Below are 23,565 nucleotides of genomic sequence, written 5' to 3'. Positions count from 1 at the left end.
TGGGACACTTAATGTGCTGTCTGTATTTTGGCTGTTCATGGCTGAGGTTTGCTCTGTTAAAATCCCCAAGAACCATGAGCAGGGAGTCAGCATGGTTTTTCTCCACATTAGTTATCTGGTCAGCCAGGTGTTGTAACGCCTCAATAATACAGGCCTGAGGTGGGATGTAAACACCAGCCAGAATAAACGAGAACTCCTGCAGTGAATAAAACGGTTTACAGTCTATGAAAAAGGACTGCATGATTTGCTTAATACTGTGAAACCAAGCCAGGTTTGAGTGATGCACAGGGGGGAAGATCTGTAAAAGTCCGTGTTTGCTCTATTGAGGAGCAGCAGTTCGTCCATCTTGTTGGCCAGAGAGTGGACATTTGCCAGATGTATTGACGGGAGCACAGTTCGATATCCCTGCTGGCGCAGTTTAACGAGCACTTCGGCTCGTTTCCCACGTCAGCGTCTCATCAGCGTCCCATAGAGAGCTGGTCTACATTTACAGATCTGTGCACATATTTACAGATTTGTCTACGCATTTACAGATTTGACTACAAATTTACAAATCTCAATACACTTGGAGATTTCTTTTTTTTTTTTTTTTTACACATTTACAAATCTGACTACACACACACAGATTCTGAATAGACATTTGCAGATTCCTGTACACATTCACAAATCTCAGTAGACATTTAGAGATTCTGTTACACATTTACAAGTCTGATTACGCACACACGAATTGAGATACAGTTACACAACTCTCCACTCACATTTGTAAATAGTTCTGCTACAATAATGGCCCCATATTATTGCTACATTTGCAAGTGCTTACGTTCACAAGCCGCTCTGGATCAGGTATCTTTCATAGTAGTGCGCAGTGTCCCCATGATGGTCTTAACCTGACACCTAGTGGCCATTTAAGAATATTGCACCTACTGTTTTAATATGGGTAGCCAATTTACCAAAGGTGTAAATAATTACTTTGATATTTCCTTTGTAGCCTAGAAATAGTGCTGGTGTGTTTAAACTACTTTGTTAATGATAATTGCCAGCTGTTTACTTATATGTATATTTAATTTCTCTTAATAGAAACCACACACTAGTTTAAACATGCTCTGGTGAACCTGTACTTGTATCATTGGGAATAAAATATTGGAATTGGAATTTAACTGGAAGGGGGCTTCGTTTGTCTAATTGGAACCACACTTTCTCTCACAGGTGTTGAACACTGGCCTGCTTCTTGTTACATACTCTATCTTCTGCATTAGGCCTGTAATCTGGAAACAACAGGAGTGAATAAAATTATGTTGTTTTTAAGAAATCTTGTAAGCCATTGTTTTACTGCTTAATTTTTCGTTGAACATAAGAAAGTAGAGATAAGTAGCCAACTAGTGTAAAATAACATGACGCCGTGGGTTGGTTTTCCTCCTGTCCTCCCCAATTTTTTGAGTCATCAGCTGCCACTGAGCTGGACTGTACCTTCTACCTCTCATGTCACCGTATTGACAGGGAGGGTCTGTCAGCGGGTCTGTTGACATGCAAATTAGACAGAGAGGGAGGCGGCAGCAGGACGGAGCGACGACAGAAGCGACCGTGTGTTTTCACTATGTAGTTTCCTGTCAAACAACAGCCACTATGCGGGACTTTCGGTCTAGCTAACACTGTCTCCGTCCAAGTCGACACTTTGTGTGACCGTTTCTCCTCGAGGTTAGTCTTTTTATTTTTCGTGTTTTCTTTAAAATATCAGGGTTTACATGGCTGTTTTTCGTACTGGGTACACTGGATGTGACGAGCTCTGCGCTACGATTCTGCTGACTTGAATTACGTGCCTCCGACATCGAGAGAAATCACTGCAATATTCAGAAAATGTAAGCTAGTTAGCTCCCAGAGTGACTTTTAATAACTTAGCTACAGCTTTAAGTTAGCCTGTTTTTATTTATTGCAACCTTATCATGAATGTATTTGTTATTTTTGTCGTGAAACCATTGTTTCTGAAGTAATGGCAATATACTTACAATATTATAATAACATGTTATCCTATATGGTAAGTAAATGGTAAATTTATAACTTAACTTTTTATTTTACTTTTCGGTATTGCTTTCAAACTTAGGGTATATCTCTGTGAATCCCATAATGGTTAGAAATCACTGTAATCCCCAGTGTTTGTCATAGACATTAGTAACATATATATCCCATTTATTTTGTCGTTTTTTAGTTAACATCTGAGTTCAAATGCCTCTCTCAGACGTCCCTTAAGAATGCTACTGTATTCATCTGTCTGTGCTGCTCACCATTGAATGATCTCGCCAAGATAGTGTTCTTGTTATAGTCACATATTTACCCAGTAGGGAGTTACTGATTTACAGCAAAATGTTCTAACAAAATATATCACTATTTAAAGGGTTTTGGTCTGGACTCAGACAGGTTTTGTGTAACCATGTGTAAGATATCTGAAAACAAGAATAAATCAAACAATTAAAAAATTAATCAGGACACTGGGTGCAAAATAGCCTGTGCTGTATCTGATGCAAATTAGGCTATAGTCCCTGAAAAAAACCCAAGAAAATGTGAATTAAGTAGGCTTAAGTGAAATCTTCTCTGCAGCCAGCATGGAACTTAGCCTAAGGCTTAACCTAAATTTAAGTCTACAAGGGTTCAAATTTAGGGTATTTAAACAGTTCAAGATATGAGCTTATTAGGAAAGGCTGGTCATTAATGTGTTACAATGATAATACCTCATCACAATACGACAACTTAAACCTAGAAGGCAGAAGAAGTGGTTGTTGTGAGCTAGTAGTAGCCTTTGAATGGAATTTGTTTATAAGGCTTCAAGGTGAAGTCAGGGTCCAGGAAGCCTGGAGGGATACCCAGTAAAACGAGGACTCTTTTCATTTTATGGTGACTTACTTCACTAGAGACTGACCTAGTGACATAATGTAAAGCTTGAGTTTTCACTTTGTTTTCTGGAGTTGTCTTATGGGCTACTCCAATAAAGGTACTATACTTTTTTTATATACTTTCTTTTATACTTTTTGTATGTATGTATGTATGTATGCATGTATGTTGGATATTAATTACTATTTCTATTTTTTGCACATTTGAGCCCATTCACAACCTATCCTCAACTTCCTTACTTTTCCTCCCTATACCCTATTGTTAGAGAGTAGTGTGGCTCCTTTAAGCCAACAGTCAAAGTTCCTCCACCCAAGTCAAACTCAGCATTTTGTAAAGGAAAAAAACGGAAGAAATGAACGTGAACTAGTTCAGTTTTTGGTACTGTGAACTTAGTTCAAAATTCCAAATTGTAAACTATGAACGCGAACTAGTTCATTTTAATCTGTGTGAACTGAACTTTGAGCTAGTTCTTGTGAAGTGTGGATTTGCACAACACTGGCGTAGTGAGCATGTAGGTGAGCAAGATTAACATTATGCTTAAACTAATAACAATAACAAATTAACAAACAACAAATCATTATAAAAAATATTTTAAATACTAGTAGGGCTGTAGTCAACCAAAGAAATGCTTAGTCGACCAAAGTCCTGTCCTGCGCAACGATCAGTCGACTAAAAAAAAAGAAGAAAAAAAAGACGCAATGTCTTTTTTGATTGAACATTTATTAAACAATTATAATAGAGCATTTATAAAACAACAACGAAAAACATCAATAATACATAAAACTATAATAATAATACAATTCTTTGAAAATTAGGTTATTTTTTAAACTGCAAAGTGAGGAGTTCTGTCCTACGTCTATAGTGACCGTCACAATTGTGCACCTGACCACACCACACGCTACAAAAAATATAACTGCTAAAACTGCCAAATAATGAAAAATCCTAACAAAAGCTCTCGATTATACAGGCTGTATATTCTTCTTTACTTTCAAAGCTATGGGTTAACTTTTGTCCAACCGATCTAGGCGTTTTAAAACAAACACAAACAAACCCAAAATAACCTTTAAAAAACACTAATAATAATAGGCTGTATATTAGGAAGGCCTATAGATTTATTTTCGTTTTGTTACATTATATAGGCTATTTTCAAACGAGTCAAGTGTACAAATAAATTGAGTCAAAATCTATTGAGTCAGCATAATAAAGGCTACTTACAGATCTGCAGGCCTAGTCCACCTTTTTTATGTTGTGGGCCAAAAACACTGTCCACATTCTTGGATAAAAGACAGCTCCTCGACTTGTTAACAATAAATCCTGCTTTGGAAAATATGCGCTCTGCAGGAGTGGAGGTTGCAGGGATGCAGAGCAGGCGTTTGGCTGCCCGAGCAAGTCTTGGATATCTCTCCTCATTATTTTTCCACCACGCAAGTGGCCCAGCAGTGTCCACTTTACTTCTGTCCTGAAGATAATCTTTCATTTCGTCGCAAGAGGATCTTTGTGCGCTTGGCTCATCAGGATCATCCTCTGCACCATGTCCACAAAGAAGCATCGCTATCTCCTTCTCTTTTGCCGTTTTCTGTTTTTTTTTTTTTTTTTGCCAACGGGTCCTCATCATCCCCTGTCTGCTCTGCGCTGTCTCCCGAGAGGCTTAGCCTTTGTGCTAGTTTTACGACTTCAGAATAGGCCTCATCCCGTTTCTCATCATTAAGAAAAGGTAGCTGTTTGAAGCGCTTGGTCCAGTACTGCAGTTAAAATGTACAGGCTGCTTGTCATCACAACTCGGTCTTTGAGTTTCCATCGACTATCTATTTCCTGCACAAGCTTAAGTTTCAACTTCTTCTTTGTTGGACTATCGTTATCTGTGATGGCAAGATGACATTTTTTTAGATTCTCAAGCATTGGGAAGGCTGCTGACAGGGATGTGTTAGCCTCCTCTGACAACAGCTCGGTCAGTGTAATAAAGGGCTTAAGAACGTCTGTGATGTCTTCAGCCATATTCCACTGCTCTGTTGTCATGTCCAAAGTGCTGCTGTCACTCCTCTCACTCACTCTGTAATTGGGGTCCGATAAAACGCCGGTGATGGGCCAGCGCTGCTCCAACAGTCGCTCCAACATAAAGCAGGTGGAGTTCCACCGGGTGGCCACATCCTGGATGAGTTCGTGCTCAGGAGCTTTTTGCTGCACCTGTTTCTCTTTGAGACCCGTTTTTGCTTTGTGTCCCTTTTTGAAGTGCCCAACAAGACATCGCGCCGCACCCACCGTGCGCGACACCGGGTTTTCTTTTAAGGCAGCATTTACGCACAGCTGCAGGGTGTGGCCTGCACACCTAACCAACTCCACGTCTGGCCACTGACCGGATCCCTTCAGTAATTCCACCGAGAGGACTATGTTGGCAGCGTTGTCCGTTACCACTGACACCCGCTTCTCTGGTGGAATGTGGTAAGCGTCCGCGACTTGAGTGAGTCGCGCAGCGACATTTTCTCCTGTGTGCGCTTCATCCATCTGCTTTGTTTCTAACACAACGCTATTCATTTTCCAGTCCGCATCGATAAAATGGGCCGTAACTGTCATGTATGCCTCCATTCTAAATGAAGACCACAAATCAGTTGTGAGGCCTACAGCCTCGGAGGATTGGAGTAACTGGTTTACATTTACTTTAAGTCCATCAAACCACGAACTTAGCGCACACATGACAGTCTCCCGTGCTGGCACAGTATATCTTGGCTCGACGATTTTAAACATGTTCTTAAAGCCCTCTCCTTCCACCGCATTGATTGGTCTCATATCTTGGGCGATGTAATGCACAATCCCCTTAGTGATGTCCTCCTTTCTCTTCGCCGACAGAGGATGGACCAACTACAGTTGCGTCTGGGTGCTTCCTGACGCCTGTGGCATGGCCTGTGGATGCGCCTAGTATATAACCAATAAAATATATAAACTTTTCGACATTAGACATAGCAAAGCTGTCTGACACATTTATATCTCGCTTACCGCTTTTAGGTGATAGGTCATATTGGTCGTTGAGCTATGGTAAGTTAGCTTTAGGCCGCATAGCTTGCACTCCACAGTCTTGTCGTCTTTTTTTGTAAAATGCAGCCAAACAAAAGATTTAGATTTCTTTTAGATTTCTTGGACATTTTTTCGACTAAAGCCCAAAACAAGTAGCGTTCTAACTGAATGAATACAGCAAAACTACCTATATTCCTTACTGAGCGCGAAAGCAGCAGTGCAGCCAGCCACAGGTGCGGTTCCCAAGTGTTCATGTGGTGCGCTAAACTGTGGTGCCATTATAAAATAGCCTAAATTAAAAGCATTTAAAGTTTGGTATAAAACATAGGCTAATTATATTTAGAATACAGTAATATATAACTGCTAATAAAGGAATAAATATCAAGGAGTAAATCAATGAAAATGTCTTTATTGGTAAAAAAAAAATAATAATAATTTTGCAACTGGTCGACCAATGAGAATGTCAGTCGACCAAAACGGCATCGACTGATTAGTCGACTAAATGACTAAAGTTGACAGCCCTAAATACTAGTCATAATGATAAACTTCTCTTATTGGCTTTTTCCTCACAAAGCTTTTATTGCACTTTCAGAAAATCGCATTAAAACCCAATACTGCCATGAAGTAGTCCTACTCCTTGATTTTCACAATTGTTCACAATTGCCTAATACACCCAAATTTATACAGTGATTTAATATTGCTCTTCCATAAAGTTGGGAGACTTGCAAGATGCACTTAAAAAAACAAACAACGAATGGTCAAAATCAATGAAACAGAGGACAAAATAAGATATCCAGACTTGACTCTCTTGTATGGGCCAAGTTCCAAAAACACTGGAAAAGTGTGCCTACTAAGTAGAGGCTTCATAGGCTAAGTAGTACCCCTCATGCTGAGTAAATTTACTTTGATATGTAAAAAAAAAAAAAAAAAAAATCACTGAATCAAAATCAGTGTGGTGCCCCTTTAAAAGAAGAGCTACCACAATATAAAGGGTATGACATGAACTAATTACCTGGATAAAACTGTAGTCAGTAACCCAGTGCCTCCAAGAGTTATTGTACATAATTAGCCAATAAAAGTAATAACCATTTATTCATTTTTACAAAATGTAGTTCGATCATTGCTCATTTTTAAATGTTATTTTGAAATACCAGTGTTTTTGGTGTTATTTTCATAATATGCACAAGTAACATGTTTTAAAGCTGGAGTGCAGAACTTTTGTCTCCCCCTTCTGGCAGTGAGTGTAATTACACAAACATTGTCGATGCATGTTTCTGATGTATGCCTACAGCTGTGTTCAGAAATAGTTACAAAAATACAGAGAAATTTCCACATTTCCAAGACAATAATCCATTATTTAAATGTAATAGCTACATAGCCTACTCCAAATATTTTACCAACCTGTCCAACAGCAGTAACATCTGTGTCTGTCCTCAGTCCCTTCTCGTTGGTCAAGTGGGGCAATGGTTATCCGTGTTTGTCCTAGCTGTCGATCGCTTTCTTGTTTTGACTGTAATCGTTCCTCTGTATGCCAAGTTTATTTTTTATCTGGAGCATCAGACACTTTTCTTGGACACATCTTAGTTTCTCTCCTAGTTGCTGTGGCCTACTCCGTTGCTACGTTTTTTTCAGAGCCATGTAGAGAGAGAGAGTTGCGTCAACTCTGTTCAATTTCAATTCAAGTAACTTCATTGGCATGACTGCACACAATACAACGTTGCCAAAACATATTAACACAAACTATACAATCATAATAAACAAAATAAACAATACTCAATAATAAACACTCTATCCAATTGACCTTTTTTTGTACAGCAATGGCAGCTCTCTACATGGCTCTGGGTTGCTCCCCGCTTCTGCTCTCGCAAACCAAATCAAAACCAAACCAATCATTGCTGGTTGGCGTAAAACATCATTACCGGTGTGCCAGCATGGGAATGTCACCACAGACACCAGATTTAAAAACTCTGTATACTGCAAAATACAAAGTGATTGGCCTGGCTGTGATAGGCTTAATCAGCATTGTGTGAACTCATTTGGCAAGGTCTTGAATGTAACAGTCTCTCATTTTTGACTCACCATCAACCTGGCAGCTAAGGCAATGCAGAAACATCAGACGCTGCCTCTGGACCACCCGAGAAGATAGCCTAGGCCTCACCTAGCCTCACCACGTGTGAGGGACAAAAGACAGGCCTATCTGGAAAGGCCAAAGCCTTCACTAAGAGGCTTGACTGAGAAACAAAGAACAGACAATAAGAAGGCACCAAGCTGACACAGCCGTTAATTCGCACCTGAATGTGAAATTGAGACGAGATCTCGTTTGAACCCAACACGAGACGTCACTTGAATCTACGGACTGCTATTGGACAAAACGAGCGCAGGAAATCTTAGCGCACAGCTATGATGACACCAGCTCTATAAAGCCTGGCGCTCCAGACTGTCCGTGCCATTCCATAGTAACCCATAGTAACGAAAGGAGGCACGTGTGTGCTGAACACTTTTTGGATCCTGATCGTTTACTCCCCATAACGATCCCGTACCTGCAGAAGGAAGAGACACAGACTGACCGTTCCCTTCATGGAGAGCAAGATTGCCACTAAGCACCTCCCCTCTACCGATGTCGACCGCTGTTTTCACAGTTTCGCCATTCGTCAGCATCCGAGCCTAAGGGAACTCCGCCAGACAAATCCAAACAAACTGACACATCAGCTGCTAGCCGAGAGCGATTAAGCGAGCGAGTAAGAGGCTTGTGTCTGGGCAGAGAGAGATTTTATAACTGTGTGTTATTTCACCTATGTTTCATTGTTGTGAATTGTGTTTTGCTTTTTGGAAAGTGATGGACCGCTGCATAACAGTACCATGCTGTTGGGCCATTTTAACTGTGTTAGCTTTAGCCACTGTGGGAGCTAATAACTGTACTTTATCAGACTAAGGGTCCAGTAACATGGCCATTGTATGAAAGTCTGCTGCCGGATTACTGTGTGATAAAGGGACAGCTATTACGCTTTGCCATGGCATTTGAGATTCCTTGTGCCTTACTCTGTGTGCTTTCCTCTCTCTTCTCTCTCCACTCACCCACACACCTTTGCACGTACATTTACATGCTTACACACATCTCAAACGGCCCAGATTACGTGGTAGCTTAGCTAGCTAAGATGTACTTTATCTTGAGTACAAATAGAGCTCGTCCTCCTGTTTTAGCTCTGTCCCTTTGTTTGAGATTCGCGGGTCTGCCTGCCATTTGGCTTTGTGCTTGACGACCACCCACGTGGCCGCCACCTTCCTTGCACCCCCCTCTCTATTGACACTATTTATTTACATGGTAAGTAGGTGATAATTTAGGCGTAAATATTTGTCCTGTGTAACCCAGTTCATGTAAACCGGTTGCCAGAAAAAAATCATCATAATTAGGTGATAACGAAGAAAGCATTGCAAGCAAGCAAGAAATAGTAGCATACTGTATACCAAGCAATATCACTGTCCAACTCAAGTTGTTTCACCGTGAACTGTGTTGGCCAATAGCTAGCCAGATTGAAGATAGATCAAGTTCACCAATCAGATGTCAAGTACAACATCCTGTTGCCGCTTCCCCCTGTCTCTGAAAAAAAAGGACAATGAGTCTGACACAGAAGACTCCCAAGACTGAAAGCTAGAGACAATTTTAAAAGACGAATTTTAAAAAGTTAAAAGCTAGAAATAGCCGAAGTGCAACACTCCTCGGTCTATTATTTGACGCCATCAGAGTCAACCGCTCATATGAGATTTCGCCACACGTGCGTGTGCCTGCTGCGTGACATCCCATGCTGTACAGGGAAGCGTGTTGCTATTGAACATCAAATTGGTCAGGTTTTTATGGAGAGTTTAGTTCCAAAGATGGCGAGCCTCTGAGACCAAGATTTGCATGCGAAGATCCCTTTTTCTTGTTTTTTTAGTTTCCTTGGAGCCTCTACCTCACAATTTAGCACACTTCTAGTGTGGTCGGATAAACCAAGAGTGCACCTGGTTAGAATTCAACTATTAGATCTAAAGGGTTAAAGGTACAATACTACTACTACTACTACTAATATTTTCGAGGGATTAAAGTTGCAATTCATGTAACACTTTGTTACAAGGTAATTACCACTGGTAGTGGTAAGTGTGACTTTCCGATTCAAATCGATCTTCATTTGAATGTCTAATATCCAATATTGATTCATAAAATCCGAGATCGATCTTTTAATATATGCCTTTTCCCGTGGAAGGGTGAAGCTTTAATCCTGTTAGGGTTTGTGTCCATATAGCCTAGCATTTTTTTTTCTGGCAGAGAAGCGCTGGAATGAAGGGCTTGTGCGGTAAGAGAGAAAAATGCTGCACATGGGTTTTGTTTGTATTACAAGAAGATTGACATTAGCGTGTATATATATATATATATATATATATATACACGCTAATGTCAATTAGCCAGGACTATATATATATATACACACACACATATATACATATATATATATATATACATATATATACACATATATACATACAGGGCATCGAGACGACAAATGGGCTACTGGAACAAGACGGAGATGGGCGAAATGCGATAATAAGGCCCTGTTGGAATGCTACTACTCCAGAAACCCTAGTCAGAGGGGTTACATGCACAGGATGTGGGATGAATGGTTACTTCGAAACCCACAATCAAGGCTTACAGCGAAGCAACTAGTAGCTCAGTGTTCCAACATCCACAAGCTGCAACTGCTATCACAACTTGAAATTGACGAGATACAACACAAATGCAACGGCAAGGGGGAGCCAGGACTACAGGTCAGAGGGGAGCAACCAGCAGCTCCCCAACCAGAGATTGGGTACGAAGCCCCAAGAGAAATCACGCTGAACGAGGCAGCGACTGACCTGAAAGATAAGATCATGGCGAGGATGAATACAAGGCAACCCCAACGCCAACTACAACGGCTAAGTGGAGTACCATCAGAAAGTCTCCTAGAAGATGTGAATGCAGCATTGAGAGCGATCCCTACCACAACCATCACTGAAACCAATGAGCTGATATACGCCTCAGCAGCAGTGATCCTAGAGATGCTTGGCTACAAGAGCAACCATGGGAGCCATGAGAGACAGTACCCACCATGGAAACGAAGGTTGGAGGCAAAAATCAAGGAGGCCCGGAGAGAAGTAAGCCAACTGACAGAGGCTGAGAGAGGTGCAATGAGAAAGCAAGTACCCAAGAAGTACAACCAGATGCCCATACCTGAAGCACTTGAAACTGCCAAACAAAGGCTCCAAGCCTTGGCCAGCCGCCTAAAGAGATACACGAGAGATAATGAAGCCAGAAAAATAAACCGGCTGTGCACAACTCAACCTGCGAAAGTGTACGCTCAATGGCAGGGTAATAACAGCAGAGCAGACCCACCAAGGCTGGAAACGGAGCAGTACTGGAAAAGTATATGGGAGAGGGAGGCATCACACAACAGCGATGCACAGTGGCTGGCGGCTCTGAGAAAGGACCACAGCAACCTCCCTGAACAGAATCCAGTCACCATCACAGCGGCAGACATCCAAGAAAGAGTCTCAGGTATGAAGAACTGGACAGCACCAGGCCCTGACAGGATCCACACCTACTGGCTAAAGAAGCTCACTGCACTCCATGAGCGCCTAGCAGCACAAATGAACCAGCTGCTAAGAGATGGGACGCACCCTGAATGGCTTACCGAAGGGCGCACAATCCTGATCCTGAAGGATCCCCATGAAGGGTACAGTCCCATCCAACTATCGGCCAATAACCTGTCTCTCCACAACATGGAAGCTCATGTCAGGCATCATCGCGGCTAAGATAAGTGGACACATGGATCAATACATGAGCAAAGCACAGAAGGGCATTGGCAGAGGAACCACAGGAGCCAAACACCAACTCCTGGTTGACAGAACAGTCACCAAAGACTGCCCGACACACCAACCTGTGCCCTGCCTGGATTGATTACAAGAAAGCATATGACTCAATGCCGCACACATGGATCACTGAATGCTTAGAGATGTACAACATCAACAGAACTCTAAGAGACTTCATTGCAAACTTGATGAGGCTGTGGAAAACCACCCTTGAGGCCAATGGCAAGCCACTTGCACAAGTATCCATCAAATGTGGCATATACCAAGGAGATGCTCTGTCCCCACTGCTGTTCTGCATAGGTCTGAACCCCCTCAGCCAAATAATCAACAAGACTGACTATGGATACCGACTCAGGAACGGGGCCACCATCAGTCACCTCCTCTACATGGATGACATCAAGCTATACGCTAAGAGCGAGCGGGACATCGACTCACTGATCCACACCACCAGGATCTACAGCTCTGACATTGGGATGTCATTCGGGCTTGAGAAGTGTAGTCGAATGGTGACAAAGAGAGGGAAGGTAGCCCACACAGAAGGGGTCTTGAGGATGGTTACAAGTACCTTGGAATACCACAGGCAAATGGCAACCTCGAAGAGGCAACAAGGAAGACAGCAACGGCCAAATACCTCCAACGAGTAAGGCAAGTCCTAAGAAGTCAGCTTAATGGCAAGAACAAGGCCCAGGCAATAAACAGCTACGCCCTGCCAGTGATCAGATACCCTGCGGGAATAATAAGGTAGCCAAAGGAAGAGATACAGACCACAGACGTTAAGACGCGAAAGCTCCTCACCATGCATGGAGGGGTCCATCCAAATCCAGCACCCTGAGACTGTACGCTAGCCGTAAGGAAGGCGGCCGTGGACTAGTGAGTGTGAGAGCCACTATCCAGGATGAAACATCCAAGATCCACAAGTACATCCAAGATAAGGCCCCAACAGATGACGTGCTCAGGGAATGTCTCAGGCAATGGGGAACAGAGGAAGACGTGCTGGAGGAAGGACCATCATGGGAGGACAAACCCCTACACGGGATGTACCACCGGAACATAACTGAAGTGGCTGATATCAAGAAGTCCTACCAATGGCTAGAGCAGGCTGGATTGAAGGACAGCACAGAGGCACTCATCATGGCTGCACAGGAGCAGGCCCTGAGCACCAGAGCAATAGAGGCCCAGATCTACCACACCAGACAAGACCCAAGGTGTAGGCTGTGCAAAGAGGCCCCTGAGACAATCCAGCACATAACTGCAGGGTGTAAGATGCTGGCAGGAAAAGCATACATGGAGCGCCATAACCAAGTAGCTGGTATAGCGTATAGGAACATCTGCACTGAGTATGGACTGGAAACCCCGAGGTCAAAGTGGGAAACACCTCCAAAGGTGGTAGAGAATGACCGAGCCAAGATCCTGTGGGACTTCCAGATTCAGACTGACAGAATGGTAATGGCGAACCAGCCTGACATCATGGTGGTTGACAAACAGCAGAGGAAAGCCGTTGTGGTTGACGTGGCAATACCAAGCGATGGCAACATCAGGAAAAAGGAACATGAGAAACTAGAGAAGTACCAAGGGCTCAGAGAAGAGCTGGAGAAGGCCTGGAAGGTGAAGGCAACAGTGGTGCCCGTGGTCATCGGAGCACTCGGGGCAGTGACCCCCAAACTGGAGGAGTGGCTACAGCAGATCCGTGGAAGAACACCAGACATCTCGGTCCAGAAGAGTGCAGTACTAGGAACAGCAAAGATACTGCGCAGAACCCTCAAGCTCCCAAGCCTCTGGTAGAGGACCCAAGCTCGAAGGATGAGACCACCCGCGGAGGGTGAAGGACAAAGTTTTTTTTATATATATATATATAGATCTATCTATCTATATCTATCTATATAGATCTATCTATCTATCTATATAGATCTATCTATATATCTATCTATAGAGAGAGAGAGAGAGAGAGAGAGAGAGAGAGATCTGCCTGCCTGACTACCCATGTGGTGTTCTCTATTAAATCATTGAAATCATCCTGTCTCTCCCTGTTCCATGCTTGACATACTGCAGCCCTTTGCTCATGTGTATGTATATTCATACAGCTCAGGATGATAACAAGTTTCTTTGCTCGAGTTAAAATATTTTTAGCTCGAGTGGATGAGTCTTTGCCTGATTTCATGGCACCTAAAGTCCATTCTGTGAGTCATCCTTCCACTTTACATGCATTTGCGCCACCTCTTAATTTCTGCTTCACATTCAGTCTGATCACAACCTCAACTAAGGATTATTTTCATTATCAGTCGATTATCCTTTAGTCTATAAAATGGTGAATGGTAAGTTTATCTGTGTTAAAAGCTCATGCAGAACACCATGGGACTGTAGTAACGCAGGTGTTCTTTATGGGGCTGTGAGTGCTCGTACAAACGGAGGGAAAAGATGACCCACATAATAGGGAATGTACAGCAGGCACTGTTGTTGCTCAGAGAGCTGAAGTTGATTTTAATACATTCTGCCCTGCTTCATTGCACAAAGGTGATACAGATTTAGTTTTTATTGTTTCCAGAGTTAGATTTTTATCAAGCTGGATCTGTAGGCTATGCCCTGTTGTAAACTTTTTGTTGCTGGGTGTCTTGAGAGCATTTAATGATGAAATTACCAACTAGGTTTTTAATACAGAATAGGACCTTTAATTGCTGCTTACCTAATGGAAATCAGAAAAAAATGTATGACATTCCTTTTGTGACATGTAGGTTAAAGAATGTGGGTGCACTTTTTAAAGGTATTTCTGGGGCCAGTGAATCGGTCACATCACTTCCTTGTTTGTCAGGAACTTAAACTTTAAAGAAGCTTTTACTGGTTGGTGTTTTGAATGGGCTGCTGTTGGATATGTTGACAGGCAGACACTAGCAGTTACATTCCTGGCATACTTTGGATATCAACTACTGTCCAGGGTCTTAAAGGATGCACAGTTGCCTTCTCACTTGGTGACAAGGTTGACAGCTACCAAGTGACACTGACTTCAGCACTGCACTGAGCATATAGAAGAAAACACATGTGTCATTGACATTACTCATCAGCTAAACACTGTTTTGAAAGGTGTAATTCAGGGCTTTTATAGTGTGTGGTAATTTGATTTAGCTGGCAGACTTGCTGTGGAAAATTGCTGAAACTTCATCTCACCACAGAATCTGTTTGTGTTACTGTGTCAGTCCTCATATTACATAATGTGTAATGTTAACAGACAATTGTTGTACTTTGGAACATGTAGGAGTTTGTTATTGCAGTAAATAGTATTCCGCAGTTATTTAAATTAAATTTTATTTATATAGTGCCAATTCATAACAGAAGTTATCTCATTGCACTTTTCCTATAGAGCAGGTCTAGACCGTACTCTTTATAATATTATTTACAGAGACCCAACAAATCCCACCATGAGCAAGCATTTGGTGAATGTGGCAAGAAAAAACTTCCTTTAAGAGGCAGAAACCTTGGACAGAACCAGACTCAATGGTGGGCGGTCATCTGCCGCTGCCGTGTTAGGTTTTGAGAGAGAGAGGTTTTGGGGGAGGGGTGGTGGGGGAGGGGGGGTTAGTATTGCAATAACAAACTCCTACATGTTCCAAAGTACAATAGAATTCTCAGCTGAGTTGGTGTCATTGTCGCATGCTAGCTAACTAACCTAAAGGAGCACTTCACCCCCAAATAGATTTGTATATTAATAGGGCTGATTTAGACAAAATCAGACTCTTAATATAACTATAAAGCTATGAAATCTGACCATAACGTCTATTAATCTGACTCGTAACTAGGCAGTAACTGCAATAAAACCAGATCAGTTAGGCCACAACATGATTGACATGACATTGATTTTTCTACAATGAGAGGGAGGAGGGGGCGGGATAGGTCCACGTGGGGATTTGTGGGAAGGCGAATTACACTACAGCACTGATATTATTTGTGAGGCTGTGTGCAGACTGTAAATCACTGCACTGGGGAGCATAGCAACCATAAATGTAAAAAAATGAAGTCGCTTGTCAGATTTTTCCAACGAGCAACCATATATTTTTTACAAGCCCAACACGTGATTTTTTTTCAAGTGACTTAAAAAAAAAAGAAGCCCAAAGTTGCATATTATAAGCGGACTTTGCACCTGCTGCTACGGTGCCGCATTGAGCAAATAGTGTATGAGGTCGAGTTTGGGGACAGACAGAAATGCTAGATTTATGTTAATTTATTTGCACATGCTCGTGGGTTTTTGTCTTTTTTCTTTTGTAATATTGTGGAGTGTAATACTTGAGTTTATTAAACACTTTGAATATATACTGGTGTCACATTTCTTATCATTTATTCTTACCCTTTGGTCAGTAGGTACTCAATGATGATTCAAGGCGAGATACTATTCAATTCAATTATATTTATATAGTCCCAATTCATAACAGAAGTTATCTCATGGCACTGGTCCTATAGAGCCAGTCTAGACTGTACTCGTTATATTATTTACAGAGACCCAACATGAGGCGACAATGGCAAGGAATAACTTACTTTTTAAGAGGCAGAAACCTCGAGCAGAACCAGACTCAGGGTAAGCGGCCATCAGAGAGAGAGAGATGCAAATTCCACATAGAATTTTTTTTAAACTAATAATAATGGACTGGTAATATTAATAAAATAATAGTAGTAATAATAATGGATATAATAATGATAACTCAGAGGTTCCTTACTGTGGTGCTGGAGGCCAGGGCAATGCCATCTAGAGTAACTATATCTTTAGACAACGTGTCAGAGGTGTTTGGGGCCAAGTACAATAACTTCAGTTTTGTCTGAGTTTAACATCAGAGTGTGAGTGTGTGTTTGTGTGTTACTAGTAGCGTATTTTTGTTCTAGCTCATCACAGTTAATTTTGTACGATCCTTTATTATAATGACTATAAACATACACTAGTTCTGCTCAAGCATTCATAGGGCTCGCCTTTTAACGACTTTCTCCCTAATCCCACAGTTTACACGCTATTCAGTTTTGCTAGCTAACATTCTTTAGCTTAGCAGCTAGCAATGGCTTCTCTCTCTCCCTCTCACTCTCCTGCTCGGTGTGTCAAATGTTTAGCTATTCCTCTGCCTCCTTAATGATAATAAGGATAATGGTACATGTAATAAATGTAGTTTATTTATAGCATTGGAGGTGGGGCTTAGCGAATTGGAAACTCGGTTCTGCACCATGGGAACTCAATCATTAGTTAGCTAGCCCCCAGTAGCCAGTGCGGGCCGACCAGAGGTTGCTCCTCTTAGCCGTCTCAGGGAGGCTGGGTGACTGTCCGAAGGAAGCATAGCCCTAAGCAGAAGCCCACGGTTCACCACCAATTTGTTCACGTTTCTAACAAGTTCTCCCCACTCAGCGACACACCTGCTGAGAAACCAACTGATTATTGGCAGCTCCAGTTAGTTACACCAGTGACCATAGTCAGATGTATTCCTGTGGCCAGAGTGGGCGACGTTGAATCCTATTTAAAACTGCTGGCTAAGGATAAGCATAAATACAGTAAGATTGTTATTCATGTCGGTGGTAATGACTCCCGATTACGCCAATCGGGGGTCACTTTGGATGGAGCAGCTCTCACATCTAGAAATCTGAGCCGAGGTTATTAGTGGACCAAAACCATGACAACCCAGAGTTGAGACCAGGAGGAGGATCTTCAAACACAGGAACCTTAGAGACATCTGTAAATCCTGATATATATTTTGACTGCTTTGCTCCTATCGACCCTCTTCAACTAACTTTGACGATTAATTCATCTAAGCCATCAACCTGTCTCTTAGACCCCATCCCAACTAGGCTGCTTAAAAACATTTTACCCTTAGTTAGCACTTCTTTACTGGATATGATCAATCTGTCTTTATTAACAGGCTATGTACCACAGTCCTTTAATGTAGCTGTAATTAAACCTCTTCTTAAAAAGCCCACTCTTGATCCAGAGGTTTCAGCCAACTATAGACCTATATGTAACTGTCCCTTTCTCTCTAAGATCCTGGAGAAAACAGTCATCTATCAGTTGTGTGACTTTCTAAATAACAATAGTTTGAGGATTTCCAGTCAGGATTTAGACTGCATCATAGCAGAGACAGCACTGGTGAAAATTACAAATGACCTTTTAATTTCATCAGACAATGGACTTGTCTCTGTACTTGTACTGTTAGATCTTAGTGCCACATTCAACACCATAGACCATCACATCCATTACATTACAGAGAGTGGAACATTCAATTGGCATTAAAGGAACCTCACTAAACGTGAGTCCTCCGTGCACAGCAAGGTTAGTCATGGAGTTCCACAAGCTTCTGTGATTGGACTAGTTCTATTCAGCTTATATATGCTTCCTTTAGGCAATATTATTTGGAAACATCCATTTCAAGGACTGCCTTCTTTCACCTACATAACATTGCAAAAATCAGGCACATCCTGTCTCAAAATGATGCCGAAAAACTAGTCCATGCATCTGTTACTTCTAGGCTGGACTATTGCAATTCTGTCGTATTCTGTCGTATATGGTGTGGTATGGAATGTGGACCCAAATGCATTTGACCAGGAAGCGGTATGAAGTGAAGTAGCCGGATGGGTACAGTGTTTGTGGGTGATGGTTTACAGGCAGGTATAGGCAGGTACCGGCAGACAGGTAGCCAACAGGTAATAGAAAAATGGGTTACCGGCTGGCAGTGGTGGAACCAGGGAAGTGAGTCCAATGTGGCTAAACAGTCCAATAGGGAGCAGGCAAAGCTGGATTCTGAATTTCTGGAAATCCAGAATCCAGCCAAGGTCCAAGGGAGACAAAGAATCCAATACAAAACTCATGGTAAGAATGCTGGGGAACAGGGCACAGGAACCAGGTACAACAAAAGGTGCCCCCAACGGCGACACACCCAAAATCAGGAACACCCACACGACGAGAACAGAACTCAAGACGGGAGCAACACCAAACAGAAATCACACCATGCATTAACAACAATGATCCAACACTGAACAAAGAAAGAGACCCGGACTAAATACCCTAGGGGAGGTGAGACAACGAGACACAGGTGCAAACGATCAAGGAAGGGCCAACAATTAAAATTGATGGGAAAGCAAACAAAGACAGGAAGTAAAACCACAAGACACACAAGGGAAGGAACACACTTCAAAATAAAGCAGGAATTGACCAAACCTCAAACTACTACAAATTCCTTAATATCAGGATGCCCGAATAAGTCCCTTAAGAGTCTCCAGTTGAGCCAGAATGCTGCGGCACGTGTACTGACAAGAACTAGGAAAAGAGATCATATTTCTCCAATATTAGCTTCTCTTCACTGGCTCCCTGTAAAATCCAGAATGGAATTTGAAATCCTTCTCCTCACCTACAAAGTTCTTAACGGTCTGGCACCATTGTATCTTAAAGACCTCATAATACCGTATTACCCCATTAGAACACTGCGCTCCCAGAATGCAGGGTTACTTGTGGTTCCTAGAGTCTCCAATAGCAGAATGGGAGCCAGAGCCTTCAGCTATCAAGCTCCTCTCCTGTGGAATCAGTTCCCAGTTTATAGTTAGGGCTGGCTTTGGTGAGTCCTGAGCCATCCCTTAGTTATGCTGCTATAGGCCTAGACTGCTGGGAGACTTCCCATGATGCACCTTTCTTCTCTTCTCTCCTCCTCTCTCTCTCCATCTGTTTGCATTTTTATCCCATTACTGCATGTTACTAACTCGACATCTTTTCTCCCCCATAGTTTTGTGCTTTCTCGTTTCTCTCCTTCTGTCGCTTTCAGCAGGTTGTGGGCTACCTGCTGCCCCTGTGTTCCTGCTCGACAACTGCTACTACAGTTGTTGTTATTGGCTCTGTTACTATCATTGTCATTATTATTCCTATGACTATCATTCCTGTTATTATTACTTTATTAATATTAATATTACCACTACCATTACATTATTACTATTTTAAAATTATAGGTGGTATTTGTATTGTGCTTCCCTCGCCCCCACCCCCTTCTCTCTCCCCCACCCCCCTCTCTCTCTCTCCCTCTCTCAACATGGCAGCAGTGGATGGCCGCCCACCATTGAGTCTGGTTCTGTCCAAGGTTTCTGCCTGTTAAAAGGAAGTTTTTTTCTAGCCACTGTCGCCAAGTGCTTGCTCATGATGGGATTTGTTGGGTGTCTGTAAATAATATAAAGATCACAGTCTAGACCTGTTCTTTTGGAAAGGTGCAAATAACTTCTGTTATGAATTGGCGCTATATAAATAAAATTTAATTGAATTGAATAACGGGCCGGTGCAGAGAGATCTGGGCGGCAGCCGAAGGCAGGGGCTTCGGCGACCAGATCTCCGGACACAGAAACTGGCTCTAGGGACATGGAATGTCACTTCGCTGGGGGGGAAGGAGCCTGAGCTTGTGCGGGAGGTTGAGCGTTACCGGCTAGATATAGTCGGCCTCGCCTCCACGCACAGCCTGGGCTCTGGAACCCGTCTCCTCGAGAGGGGCTGGACGCTCCATTTCTCTGGCGTTGCCTGCGGGGAGAGGCGGCGGGCTGGTGTGGGCCTGCTCATAGCCCCACAGCTCAGCCGTCACGTGTTGTCTGTGCTAGTTGCAGTTTGTCCATAACTAACACCATGTTCAAGCACAAAGGTGTCCATCAGTGCACGTGGCACCAGGACACCCTAGGCCGGAGGTCGATGATCGACTTTGTTGTCGTATCATCTGACCTCCGGCCGCGTGTCTTGGACACTCGGGTGAAGAGAGGGGCGGAGCTGTCAACCGATCACCACCTGGTGGTGAGTTGGATCCGCTGGCAGGGGAGGAAGCCGGACAGACTTGGCAGGCCCAAGCGTATCGTGAGGGTCTGCTGGGAACGTCTGGCGGAGCCCGCTGTCAGCAGGGTCTACAACTCACACCTCCGGGAGAGCTTCTCCCAGATCCCGGGGGAGGCTGGGGACATTGAGTCCGTGTGGACCATGTTTTCCACCTCCATTGTCGATGCGGCGGCTCGTAGCTGTGGTCGCAAGGTTTCTGGTGCCTGTCGCGGCGGCAATCCCCGAACCCGGTGGTGGGCGCCGGAAGTAAGGGATGCCGTCAGGCTGAAGAAGGAGTCCTATCGGGCCTTGTTGGCTCGTGGGACTCCCGAGGCAGCTGACAGGTACCGGCAGGCTAAGCGTGCTGCAGCCCGTGCGGTCACAGAGGCAAAAACTCAGGATTGGGAGAGGTTCGAGAGGCCATGGAGGAGGACTATCGGTCGGCCTCAAAGAAATTCTGGCAAACCGTCCGACGGCTCAGGAGGGGGAAGCAGTGCTTCACCAACACCGTGTGCACGGTGCGGGTGGAGAGCTGTTGACCTCGACTGGGGATGTTGTCGGACGGTGGAAGGAATACTTTGAGGATCTCCTCAATCCCGCTGTCACGTCTTCCGAAGAGGAAGCGGAGGCTGGGGACCGGAGGCGGACTCATCCATCACCCTGGCCGAAGTCACTGAGGTTGTTGGCAAGCTCCTTGGTGGCAAGGCTTCAGGGGTGGATGAGATCCGTCCTGAGTATCTTAAGTCTCTGGATGTTGTGGGACTGTCTTGGCTGACACGTCTCTGCAACATCGCGTGGCGGTTTGGGACAGCGCCTCTGGACTGGCAGACCGGGGTGGTGGTCCCTCTGTATAAGAAGGGGACCGGAGGGTGTGTTCCAATCACAGAGGATCACACTTCTCAGCCTCCCGGTAAGGTCTACTCCAGGGTACTGGAGAGGAGAATTCGTCCGATAGTCGAACCTCGGATTCAGGAGGAGCAGAGTGGTTTTCGTCCCGGTCGTGGAACACTGGACCAGCTCTATACTCTCCATCGGGTGCTCGAGGGTTCATGGGAGTTTGCCCAACCAGTCCACATGTGCTTTGTGGATCTGGAGAAGGCATTCGACCGTGTGCCCCGGGCGCTTTGTGGGGAGTGCTCTGGGAGTATGGGGTCCGGGGCCCTTTGCTAAGGGCTGTCCGGTCCCTGTATAACCGGAGCAGGAGCTGTGTTCGCATTGCCGGCAGTAAGTCAGACCTGTTCCCGGTGCATGTTGGACTCGCCAGGGCTGCCCTTTGTCACCGGTTCTGTTCATAATTTATATGGACAGAATTTCTAGGCGCAGTCAGGGGCCGGAGGGTGTCCGGTTTGGGAACCACAGGATCTCATCTCTGCTGTTTGCAGATGATGTCGTTCTGATGGCTTCTTCAAACCAGGACCTGCAGCATGCACTGGGACGGTTTGCAGCCGAGTGTGAAGCAGCTGGGATGAGAATCAGCTCTTCCAAATCTGAGGCCATGGTTCTTGACCGGAAAAGGTGGTTTGCTCTCTTCGGGTAGGTGGGGAGTCCTTGCCTCAAGTGGAGGAGTTCAAGTATCTCGGGGTCTTGTTCACGAGTGAGGGACGGATGGGCGTGAGATTGACAGGCGGATCGGTACAGCGTCTGCAGTGATGCGGGCGCTGTATCGGACCGTTGTGGTGAAGAAGGAGCTGAGTCGAAAGACAAAGCTCTCGATTTATCGGTCAATCTACGCTCCTGCCCTCACCTATGGTCATGAGCTCTGGGTAGACCGAAAGGACAAGATCGCGGATACAAGCGGCCGAAATGGGCTTCCTCCGCCGAGTGGCTGGGCGCTCCCTTAGAAATAGGGTGAGGAGCTCAGTCACACGGGGAGCTCGAGTAGAGCCGCTGCTCCTCCACGTCGAGAGGAGCCAGCTGAGGTGGCTAGGGCATCTGATCCGGATGCCTCCTGGACGCCTCCTCGGGAGGTGTTCTGGGCATGTCCCACCGGGAGGCGCCCCGGGAAGACCCAGGACACGCTGGAGGGACTATGTCTCTCGGCTGGCCTGGGAACGCCTCGGGATCCCCCCGGAGGAGCTGGAGGAAGTGTCTGGAGCGAAGGAAGTCTGGGAGTCCCTGCTTAGACTGCTGCCCCCGCGACCCGGCCCCGGATAAGCGGAAGAAAATGGATGGATGGATGGATGAATTGAATAACAATGAAGGTTTATGGAGTGTTTCCTAACGAAGCATATATAAGGTGAATAAAATTGAAGAAGATCATTTGGTATTTTCACCAGTGCTATCTCTGTGCTATGATGCACTCTAAATCCTGACTGAAAATCCTCAATCTATTGTTATATAGAAAGGATGAGAGATAGGGAAGGTTAGATCTAGGTATATAGTTAGCTAAAATCTCTGGATCAAGTGGACTTTTTAAGAAGAGGTTTAATTACAGCTACTTTAAAAGACTGTGGTACATAGCCTGTTAATAAAGACAGATTGATCATATCTAGTAAAAAAGTACCAACTAAGGGTAAAACTTCTTTAAGCAGCCTAGTTGGGATGGGGTCTATGAGACAGGTTGATAGCTTAGATGACGAAATCGTAGGAAGAAGGTCAATAGGAGCAAAGCAGTCTAAATATATTTCAGATTTTACAGCTGTTTCCAAGGTTCCTGTATTTAAGGATAAATCGTTGCCGGTTGAGGGCAGGACGTGATGATTTTGTCTCTAATAATTAAAATGTTATCATTAAAGAAGCTCATGAAATCGTTACTACTGTGGGCTATATGAATAAATGGCTCAATAGAGCTCTGACTCTGTCAGCCTGGCTAAGAAACCTGGGGTCTTATTTTCCTCTATTATGATCAGCTTCGACGTCTGTGTCTGGAGACACAGATGGTTTTATTGTACAAGATGAACAAGCAGTGAGTAGAATGATTGATAATGGCTACTGATACCGTCCTTTGCTTAGTGGGGTTGGAGATCAGAGACTGGAGACACACACACGGGAGACAGGAGAACATG

General features: G+C 44.0%; 1 protein-coding gene across 11 annotated transcripts in view; it reads left to right on the top strand.

Moving 5' to 3' along the window:
• Window positions 1-1,524: 1,524 nt before the first annotated feature.
• ankrd6b (ankyrin repeat domain 6b) overlaps window positions 1,525-23,565 on the top strand; it is a 98,192-nt gene continuing 76,151 nt past the window's right edge. For 3 of the 11 annotated variants that reach the window (XM_044169625.1, XM_044169621.1, XM_044169622.1), the window contains exon 1: window positions 1,529-1,695. The gene's annotated coding sequence lies outside the window, so the exon portion shown is untranslated. The other 8 variants (XM_044169631.1, XM_044169627.1, XM_044169626.1 and 5 more) reach the window with 5 other exon arrangements.

This window comes from Siniperca chuatsi, linkage group LG16 (assembly GCF_020085105.1).
Source record: "Siniperca chuatsi isolate FFG_IHB_CAS linkage group LG16, ASM2008510v1, whole genome shotgun sequence".
Lineage (NCBI taxonomy): Eukaryota > Metazoa > Chordata > Actinopteri > Centrarchiformes > Sinipercidae > Siniperca > Siniperca chuatsi.
This window is presented reverse-complemented; position numbering and strand designations above follow the sequence as displayed.